The sequence below is a fragment of the Chinchilla lanigera genome, unplaced genomic scaffold (genome assembly GCF_000276665.1).
Source record: "Chinchilla lanigera isolate Chin_1 unplaced genomic scaffold, ChiLan1.0 scaffold00014, whole genome shotgun sequence".
NCBI lineage: Eukaryota > Metazoa > Chordata > Mammalia > Rodentia > Chinchillidae > Chinchilla > Chinchilla lanigera.
The window spans coordinates 28,793,189-28,804,446 of NW_004955415.1; the positions used below are offsets into that span (position 1 = coordinate 28,793,189).

Genomic DNA, 11,258 nt, shown 5'->3' on the forward strand with positions numbered 1-11,258 from the left:
TATACATTCTGAGCCTGTGGAAGAGGAGGGCATGGAGATTATGTGAGAGCTACATGCCCCTTAGGTGGGGGTAGCCTGTTTACAATGTAAGGCAGGGAAAGAAGCTGCTTGCCGCCATTTCTCCCTTTTGCTCTCGCTGCATTGCTGTTCGGCTGCCATTCCCCCTTGCTCTTGTTGCTTTGCTACCTTCTGCCTCGGAGCCAGCCAAGTATGGACTGAAACCTCCACAAACTGTAAGCTAAATAAACCTTTCCTTCCTTCATTTTGGGCGTTGGGTATTTTGTCTCAGCAAGGAGAGAAAAGTAACCAAGACAAGGTCTATGGTGGAACTTCAGAGGGCCTGGAACTTAGAAGAGGAAAAATGATAGCCTGATTTCCACAGACCTCTGGTGGAACTCCATCCCCTTTAATAGGAAAGCACAGCAGTATCTGAAGTGCCCATGCTGTGTCACTGTAGAAATCTGACTATGTCACCTCACATTACTGGTGTTGCAAAGACACCAAGCTGCATATGTGGCAAATTCTGGGGTGACTAGGCTCATGACAAAGCCCTGTGATTTAATGTACTAATAAAGAAGCATGTGAGGCTGAAAGACCACAAGTTTGAACCCAGACTGGGCAGCTTAGTGAGTTAGTGAGACCCTGTGTCAAAATAATATATGAAAGATGGTCTGCAGTGTAGCTCAGCATGAAGGGTTTGGGTTCAATCTCCAGTACTGGAAAAAAAAAAAAGCAATGCACATATTATTGCATTACACTTGAAAACATTTTGATAACTGTATTTCCAAGTAGCGGTTCCCTTTGTAATTCTATGTGCTTTATGCATTTGGTATTCTGAGACTATTCTCAACAAAAAGAAGTCGAGACCTGTGCAAATAAGCAACGCACACATGCAGAACTCCCTCCCCTGATGCCATCTGATTGGGGACTACTGGAGCTCATTCAGGGCCACGCCCAGTCAGGGTCTCTTCTGTCCTACCTTTGTGCCTATTCTGACTAAAATCTGCTACAATTGATGTTCATTCAATTTTTATTAATCATGGTCATATAGAGATGACTAAATAAGCCCTCTTTTGAAATTTACATTTATCTTATGGGGAATATGCCAATGAGAGTCGGCATCCCTGTCTCCGGGTAGTCTATTCCAGGATGGGGGGTGGGGTGCAGGGCACACGGCAAAAGCCAGAATCATACTGAACCTGAAAATCCCACACTTGTCTTCAAGTGCTTCTCACAAGAGCTGGCAGCCTTCCTCAGTGTCCTCTAAATTGTGATAAAGTTTCCTTCACCCCTCCAGCCTGGCACTGTTCATCTGTTTTGGACTGGGGTCTGGTGACACTGAAAAACCACACAGAAAAGGTGTAGCTTCCGCTGTCTCCATGCATTATAAAATGCCACATCGCTCCATCTCTCCACACAACCTCTTCTCGTTACCCACTGAACAAAGCAGACTGCTGCAGAAGAGGTCAGCTGCTGTTTCTGGGAAACACAAGACAAAGAAAACACCACCTAGTCTCAAGTCCTGTTAGAGGGCGCACATCGTGACAGGTGTTTGCCTCTAGCTGAAACCTTCCTGGTGAGGGTCAGGTCGTGGCAGTGACTTGGGACATGGTGCCTGGGGAAATGGTAGCTTTGGTGGCTCAGTCTAGTTGTGGATTTTCATTTCTTTGGTTGTATGGGTCTCAGGGTCACTCTGATAATAGAAGATGGGTGTTGGTTCGCTTTACAGCTCTCCCCAGTGCAGCACCCCCTACTCCCCCTGCTCAAGTATAATTTCCAGGAAGCTGGTGTTCTCATGAAGATCAAGTTTCCAGGAGGGGCCAATCACAGTGCCACCTGACCCCGTACTTTGGGATGATCACACGTCCCGCATACCTGGCTGTGTTCCCGGCTACCCTGGGCCCCACTGTGATATTCATAGTGTCCATTTCACTCTAGAGAATGTCACAGAGAGAAGTCATAGTCCCCTGCTGGTTGGGAATAGCTGTCAGGTAGGGAGGGCTTATCAGGAGAGGAGGGGACAGATAGAAGAATGGAAGGCGATGGAAATCTCACTCCGATATAGAGGACAAGGCCAGGGAAGGGTTCACTATCATAGGCAGGTCACTGGTGAGAAGACTGCTGAAAACACCAGTGCCCTTGGCAGGGGGGCCTTGAGGGGAGGAATATAGCGAAGAGGAAAAAGTGACGAGCAGAGAGGGGTCCCATCCTAGGAACCCTCACTGCTGGCTCCAGCTCCATGTCTGAGATGTATAAATTCAGATTTTAAGCTGCCTCCATACCAAAGCCTAACTCAGAAATGTTCATCCGTGAGTGGTTTTTGAGGTGACTTTTTAACCATGACATTTGAACCATGGGTGGGAGGAAGGTGGTAGAATCTCCAGTGAAAAGTTTTTGTCTCTTCTCTTCTCTGCCTTCCATCTCCCACCCTAGAATCCGTGTGTGTGTCACTCATAGAGGCCTAGGGGGTCCCGGGGTGTCTGCCCAGACCAGGCAAGGTAAACAGAAGGAGGGACTGGAGCCATCGGCGGTTCAGCAATCCATACTTATTGTCACTTTGTGTTTCAAACATCACCTTTTCCACTTACAAACAGTTATATTATTAAAAAGATATTTTCTGAAGATAGTAACCTTGGCAGTAGTTGTCAAGGCTAATAGTTTGACATTTCAGATCACCCACAACTAATCAACTGAACACGGCAACACATTTGAAAAACCCATTATAGGCGGAAGGCCCTGAAGTAATATGTCAGCGCGCACATAACAGCTGTTATGTAAACTGGCTGATGCTTCTCTGCTGAATGGTCACATGGCTGGAGGGAGAGTACCTTTGAAGGACACGTGCAGGGAGTCTGGGAAGGAGATTGTGTTATTGAATGCCACATATTTGTGGGGGAAAAGTCCCTATCACCGATGATAAAAACACTCAGTCATCTCTCACAAATGCTTTTAGGGATGTTTTTCTCATCTAAACATAACACTCCCTGAAGGGTGTGGAGAGCTGTTACACCATTATTGCCTTCATACTAGGGATGATCTTTAAGGCTGAGCATCTCGGAGCTGTGGTCCAAGATTTCCCTGAAAGATAAGAAAAAAAAAAAAGCCAGCAGCTTGGGGTGTGAAAAACTCCCAAGTCCAGATGGGCAAATAAAGAAAGGAACTAATTTTATTTCTATGACTCCTATGGATTTTCAGGTTGTTTAAAGTATTTGAAAGCCTGGTTCTGAGGACAATTTTTTCTTTTCTTCTCTTTTTTAATCATCCCAGATTTATGACTGGATGCTATTTGTGTTTTTTGAAAAACAAAAAATAAGTCAGAGTCTTTACAAATGAGTTTATGCCAACTTGATGCAGAAAGATTGAAAATAAAATATTGAGAAAAGATATCCGGAGCAAAGCTAAGCCAAAGGAAGCTTGTGTTCATAGCAGACAAAAAAGGATTTACAATAAAAGTGTTAAAGTGAGAAGAGGCATGTGCAACAGATATTTTAAAAAGAGGAAACACCTGTAATTATGACAAAGCCATCTGGAACTGCAGCATGGGGGAAAGGAAGGATGGGGAAATGTCAGTCCATAGGTGGGAAGTTAGGGCTGTAAGAAGGATAAGCTCTGGTGCTCTATCCTACAGTAGGTGACCATAGATAATGGCAATGCACTATTTATTTAAAAAAAAAAAAAAACACTAAAAGAAAGGATTTTGAATGTTTTGACCATAAAAGATGATAAATATTTAAGAACATAGACAAAGTATGTTAGTCAACGTTCTGTTACTATAACAGGTACCTGAGACAGTTAACTTATAAAGACAAACAGTTTATTTAGTTCACAGTTTCAGAAGTTTTGGTCCATGGCCACTTGACCTTGCTGGTTTTGGCCTGTGATGAGGACAGCCCAGAATGGCAGGGGACGTGTGGTGGAGTCAAGAGGCAAAATAGCAGATGAAGGGGCCAGGGCCCCAGTGATATAAGACCTCCTACTTGGTCCCACTCCTTCTTTCTGTCACCTCCCAATAGCATCAAGTTGCAAATAAGGAGCCTTTGGAGCTCCAAACTATAGCAACATGGCAACCCTGCCTTGAATACTATGCAATGCATGTGTGCATCAAAGCATTACATCGTGCCCTCAACCACATACAAGTATTATGTGTCTGAAAATTTATTTAAAAAAATAATAATAATGAAGGCTGGGGATATAGCTCAGGGGTAGAACATTTCCCTAGCAGGTCTAAGGCCTTGGGTTCAAGCCTGACCATTGAAAAAACAAACAAATAAAAGAAATAGAAGAAGGAGAAGAAGAAGAAGGAGAAAAAACAATCATGAACCTAGCAATTTCACTTTGAAAAATATAAAGCAAAGGCTAACTAAAAAGCTATGGGTAAATAAAATCTGTGAGCTTAGTGGGTGATTCAACTCAGCCCTCGGAAGCAGAGATTAAAGCAAATTGAAAATTGCTCAGGACAGCACAACAAAGTTGTTTAGGAAATATCAACAAAAAGCTCACCCTAAGAGACCTACCTACAAATCCTTGCCCCTGGTAGAGAGTGGGGTTTCTTTTAAAAACATTTCTGAAACATTTAGATAAATTCTCTGTGAGCCTTGAGAATTAATAGATTCTCTGTTCTCTCACTAAGATGAACATCTGCAATCAGCAGTAAATAAAAATACAGGCTGCATCCAAGTTTTCTGGACTAAAAACATTCACCTAAAAATTCACGGATTGGAGAAGACATAACAGCGAAAATTCAAGAAAATGTCAGGCCCCAAAAAGAGTGCTGCCTACGGGAGGCCCCTGGCAGGGCCACTTCGAGGGTAACTTTCACTTTCAGCCACTGGTATCCAGCTAAGTCTCTGCTCTCCTTTGGGATAAGTCCAAAGCCAGAGGCACGACAGAATCACAGCAGAAGGAACAAAGCAGAAAAAGACGTCATTTATGTTTCTCCATGGAAACATTGGTTCCTGAATGATGGTTTGTGATGAGTAGTTTATTAAAAATAATCGACCCAGCTTACTGCTGGGGCCCCACTCCCTTGGGACAGTATGTCAGTTGGTTGAATCAGAGAGATTTGTCTCATGCAAGACAGTAACTGGGTCCTTTAGGGACTGATGGAGCTACACAGAGACTTCTCCGTCACAGGGCGAGGGATGCGGGGATCTGGTCTCTCTGGTGCTTTTCACCTCTGTGGGTTGAGGAGGATATGCACCACTGACCCACATTTGGTGGCCTGGATGGTACCAGAAAGTTCTTTGTTGACTATTTAACACTCCTCTCTGTCACAGGTACCTAACCCAATCAAGAAGATTTCTCTTAATTTTCTGGTCATTAAAAACAAGCTTAACCCCATAGATTTCACTTGGGGGTTTCCTTGATGCTCTCTCTGAAAGATAGGAAAACCAAAGCTCAAAGTTGGAGCTCTGATCCATTCCACACATTGTACCTCAGGTTTGATTATTCTGCCCAACACCCACGCCAAATCAGAGAGCCTGAATTTTGTGCCCAATTAAACATGGAATTAAAAGCTCAGAGAGGCACATCCATTATCAAAATTGGGCCTTTTCACACCATACGCTCACTCAGAAAACATGTCCTAGCACACTAACAAACCTTGGCTGGTTGTCATTCCAACAGTGTGCTGGTTTACAGTCTGAACGGAATCCAAATTAGCTCTGCGTCTGTGAATTAATTGAAAAACAGGTAAGTCAGGACTAATTTTCTGAATTAATAGCATTTCTCACAGCTTTAAAAATCTGTGTAACTTTAAGTCAGGTCAAAAGTGGCTCTTGGGTTGGAAGAAGGCATAATCCAGGCACAAATGTGGGGAGGAATCCCATCCATACACCACTAGTTTTTCTTTGTTGTAGTTTTCCCATTGAGATGCATTATTTTTATGTAACATACAGAAAATAGAGTGAAAAATATGGAACTTGCACAATCAGACTTCTAGGGGAGTAAAGCTCAAAGACTGGATGAAATGATAAATAAAATTGACTTATTTTTGCCGATGCTATAGAAGTAGATCTGACTATATTATAAGTAGATTAGGTTGGTAAGAGGCCATTTCATCCTTACCAGAAGAATAAAAACTGTACTGTACCAATCAGTTTCCTGTTGCTGGGATACAATACCTGACACTTGTAACTTAAAGGAGGAGAGGTTTATTTGGTTCACAGTTTTAGTGGGTTCATTCCATGATCGTGTGGCTCTGAGGCAGAAACAACATGGAGGAAGGAATTGGCAGGAGAAAGATACTCTCACCATGGCAAATAGGAAGCAGAAAGAGAAGGGAAGAGTGTAGGACAAGAATACAGCCTTTGGGGCTGGGGATTTAGCTCAGCGGCAAAGCGCCTGCCTGGCAAGCGCAAGGTCCTGAGTTCGGTTCCCGGTACTGGAGAAAAACCAAAAAACCAAAAAAAAAAAGAATACAGCCTTCCAGGTCATGCCCAAGTGAACCACCTGTCCAACTAGGCCCCATCTCCAAACATGAGACTTTTGGGGGGCATTTTAGGTCTAAATCATAACATGTACAAACTTCGATAGAGACACTGGAAAAAAGTAGACACTCTTGTATATATGTGGAAAGTTTTGATTCACTTGGGATAAACCTCAAACGTTTCTGTCTCTTCTCAAATTCATTTACACATAAAATATATTAAATGTCTACGAGTCATATCTGGTGTTGTGATGCAGAGTGGTTGATGAGTGGTGAGAGGCTGGTCTTGCTCTCAGGCACAGGAAACTGGAGGAACCCCAGGGAATTTAGTTCCCTGTGCCTGGGTTGGTTAGGACTCATTGCTTCCTAAACCTGAACAAGGAGACACAAGCTCACTGCCATGTGAGCTATCAGAGGCTCCAGTTCTCCCCAAATACCTGTGTAATTTAAGAACACAAGACTTTGAGGCCATTGTGCACCATCTTCTCTTTACCATCTCAAGAGTTTTTAAAAGTTGCTTATGTTAAGATCTAGCACAGAACAGTACTAGAAAGTCAGCCTGTTTAGTGCTCAGCATGGGTATACTCACCTACCAATCCAAAGTTAGCTCTGAGAATCACTTCTATCCATACAATTATTGTTTAATCTACTGGCTTCATGACTCCTTTGGGCAAGACATCAGCTTTTGAAATCTGATGGCAGTTTGGGGCTCTGTCATTTATGGGAGGTCTCTGGGCCTTAATATCTCACCTGTCAAGAAAGGAGGTTAAGTGGATGTCTTCCCAAAACCACCTTAGTCTCTAACATGTTACATATTGTTGTTCTCTGAAATTGACTCTATTATATGTAGAACTTTTTTCACTTTTTAAGGTTAACTGTAAAGAAAATAGGAGAAAAGTCCCAGACTATATCCCAGACACAAATTCAAATTCCTACTCTATGCTATGACCTCAAATTACTTTTCCACTCTGAGCTTTGGTTTTTCCATCTTTAAGGAAGAGATACGAATATCTGCTTTTCACATTATTCAAGAGCAAAAGGGGTGCTATGTATGTAAGGACCAGTACCTGGTGTACAGTCAGCACTCAGGCCATCATATTTATTAGGATTGTCATCATTTTCCTTATCAACACTTTCCATATGTCTTTTCCATACACAGTACAATTCTTAAGTTTAATGAAAATGTTAGAGAGACTGAATTTGTGCTTACTATACCAGTTTTTTCTTCTTCCTGAGCACAGGTGGCCTACATTTCCCAGCAGCCCTGCAGTCATGTGTCTATTTCCAGCCAATAGGGCATGAGCCAAAAACTTCCCACCAGGAGAGCTCCTCCCCTTTCCTAACTTGATGCAGAGGACTGAAAAAGACCACTGCTTTACAATGGCCTTATCCTGGAATTATTGCATGAAGGAGAGATGAATACCTTCTTGGCTTTTCTGCTTTAGGGAGAAAGGCTTTTATAGTTTTAAGCCATTTAATGTACTTATTATAGCATCTAGCTTTATCTGACTAACTTGTCTAGGGTGAAAGTTATGATTGAAAAATGTAATGTTGGGGCTGGGCATATAGCTCAGTGGCACAGCACCTGCCTGACAAGCACAAGGTCCTGAGTTCAATTCCCGGTACTAAAAAAAAAAAAAAAAAAAGAAAGAAAGAAAGAAAGAAAGAAACTATAAAAATATAATGTTAAAAATAACATGAAATAGCTAGTCCTTTTTTATTTACTTGGAATCTAAAGCGATCTTTGCTTTCTCAAATGCAATTTAATTAACATTTACCAATTACATCTGACAGCTAGATGGGGAAGGGGTCTTACAGCGGTTGAAGAACAGGGCTTGTCATGTAAGGCTCTCAGGGTGTGCAGCAGGAAAGCTGTGAAGCCTAACCTTGTACTGTACAACACTTTGCATTTAACATCCTCACATTATCTCCAAGGGGGGCTATGAACACAGCCACAGAATCTAAAGCAATCAAAAAAGACAGTCACCATGTAACATTCTGTCTTGGTTACCTTTCTCTTGTTACTGAGACAATATGCCTGATGCCCAAAATTAAGGAAGGAAAGGTTTATTTTGCCCACATTTCATGGAGGTTTCAGTCCATTGGCTGGCTCCAGCGTAGGGTGGTGTGGCAGAGGGCAACAGTTCCTGGCACTGAAAACAGCAAAAGCAATAAGAGCAAAAAAAGGAGGAGCAGCAGAGAGCAAGTCTCTTTATATCCTTTATATTGTATGCAGTCTACCTGCCCCAGGGTGGGTGTAGCACTCACACCCATAATCCCAACATTGGACCATGAATCAATTACAAACTACAGAAGCTCACCCATGACTGCATGAGGCTTTGGGGGGACATCCAGACACATATCATAACACATCCCAATGTTCTGAAACCTTGCATTGTGTTTCCTAGCTTTTTCTTGATATGGCGGGAACACCCTGACATTGAGTGAGACTGGGTCTCTTGTAGCCCCTGATCCCAAGAAGTACCCAGCGGTGGTCACACCTAGTAGTGCTCAGCACCACGGTGGAGGCAGCAGGTAGTGGGAAGGGGGTTGCTCCCTTGAGATGTTAGTGCATCAGGCAACCCATAAGAGGGAGGATCTGAAGTGGCTGCTAAAGGATGACCAACAACATCCACAGAAAGAGTTTAGGTGGAAGATGGGTCTGGAGTGTCCTTCCTAACCGGAAGTGGTGATGGTATAGATGCTGAAGCATCTGAGAGTCTCTTCAGGCTCTGAACAAGAGCACAGCCTCATGGGATCCACAGCTGCACGGCAGTTTTAAGAATGGGAGAGGATGCTGGGCCATCACTGCTGGCCCAGAGGATGCTGGGAGTGGCCTTGGTGGCAGCATAAGTGGCCGAGCTGTCAAGGAGGGAGCAGAATAAAGATTTCTGGATGGCTCAGACCATGGGTCCTGTTTGGCTTTGTGGTTGAGGTAGAAGTATCTTGGATCACCCTGAACTTCAAGCTTTTATAGTTGCTGGCCAGTAACCCTTGTGACATTAAAGCAGTCCAAAATGCTCATAGCTTACCTAGGAAAGGAAAGATTCAGATCTGCTCTGGTTATCTCCTACTTACTGTCATTCCACTACAGTTTTTGTCCAAACATAGGCACTTGGCTTCCTGGTGAAAACCGTTTGGCAGAGTCATAGGAGGCCCTTGCTTTATGGGTAAGAGTCACTTACACTGCATCCTGGAGCAGTTGTATTTGGGTCACATGCATGCGCGCGTATGTGTGTGTGTGTGTGTGTGTGTGTGTGTGTGTGCACATGCATGTGCGTGTTCCTAGCAGGCTTAATTGCAATAACATTTATATCACATAATATAGTGCACTGAGGTTGTAATTTTCCTATCATCTAAATTGCAGGCTGAAAATTGTGTTAAGGAAGGACCGTAGAGAATGAATTACTGCTTTCAAAATGACTACTTTTAACTGACAATGTGACTGGCAAATGAATGCTAGAGATGGAAGGACATTTTGTATTTAATATTAGTCAGCTGTACCCCAGGACTTTTTAACTGTAGCGAGCCCACACTGTTTGCTTTTTAAATTGGTGACTGGCACCCAGTCTACCTAGGAAATCACTTTTCCTACTTAATACTGCACGACCTTTTGAAAACACAGAGCAGTTATTTCTGAAGGTGTCACTGGGACAGCTTAACCTGTTCAGCTCTCAGATTCCCCTGCTGGATGGTCCTGGGGTTGGTTTCAATGCCCTGGAGAGGAGTGCACCTAGGAAGGGGCACAAATGACTTCCTAGGAGTCTTGCAATGAGCAAGTAAAAATTCAAAATCTTAAGCCAATCAAATACTTCTTGCTCATCAAACCACAGAGCGAATAGAGGGGGTTGTGAAACATGGGTACTGGGTTCAAATCCTGCCCTGTCACTGGCTCCAGCACCCACCATGAGGCTTCCACACATAATGCAGCTCCCCATCTGCAAGATGGATGTAAGCACAAAGCAAGCCTCACTGGGCAGAGGGAGGTAAAGGAGGCATGTCTAGGGGTCTGGCCAAGGAAAGTCTTTGGAGAATTGAGGTCCTTTCTTCATTAGCACTCTGGAGGACAATTTAGAGGAGACCACAGAGGAGGATTCTGGAGGAATTCAGGTATCAGAATGAACCAAAAAATCTTAACATCTCAAGAAAGCCTCAGGTCAACATTTTCAGGGATTCCCCACCCAAGCGGATCAGAGAGAAGGACAAGGCCAGGAAAGGTGGGTAGCCTGGGGTGCAGAGACACAGGCCTGTGCTGCAGACTCTCCCAGGTACAGGTGCTGTCCATGGTGTGTGGGTCTGTTTGCTTGTCCTTCCTGCCAGAGCTTCAGGCCTGGCTGCTTTGCTGACTTCCAACTGTGTAGCTCAAATGGCGATGATTAGCTGGGCCTAGGACATTAGGAACTCTGGTTGCTACCTGTCCAACACAACTCTGTCCTGAGTAACTGTTTGGTGTCCAGAGCCCCTGCTTGGACCTCACCTGTCATGGACGATGGATCCCCTGGCCTTGACTTCTAGATACAGGGTCTCAGATGCAAGCTCAGGCCTCGGGAGCAAGGGCTGCTCTTGGTGTGGGAGTAGTCCCTTTGAGAATGGTGACATCACTATGGTGTGAAGGTGGCTGTCCCCCCAGGGGCAGGTGCAGAACTTGGTCCCCAGTGTGACACCCAACATGATTTGGGATTCTGTCTAAGGTGAGAGCTGTGCCGCACTTCAGGAGAGGGTCTGCTGTGTGGAGTTGTGTCAGTTCTCACAAGTGTGGTTATCCAAGAGTGTGGTACATCCCTAAATCCCTCTTCACCTGTGCTAGGGGTCACTCTTGTTCATGGTACCC

At 44.0% G+C, this 11,258-nt stretch overlaps 1 long non-coding RNA gene across 1 annotated transcript; it reads right to left on the reverse strand.

Annotated features, from left to right (window-relative positions):
- Nucleotides 1-5,601: 5,601 nt before the first annotated feature.
- LOC102022592 lies at nt 5,602-10,983 on the reverse strand. Its single transcript, XR_260321.1, has 3 exons — nt 10,905-10,983; nt 7,017-7,177; nt 5,602-5,669 (listed from the first exon to the last, which is right to left on the reverse strand). It is a non-coding gene; the product is annotated as an uncharacterized LOC102022592 (long non-coding RNA).
- Nucleotides 10,984-11,258: the final 275 nt, after the last annotated feature.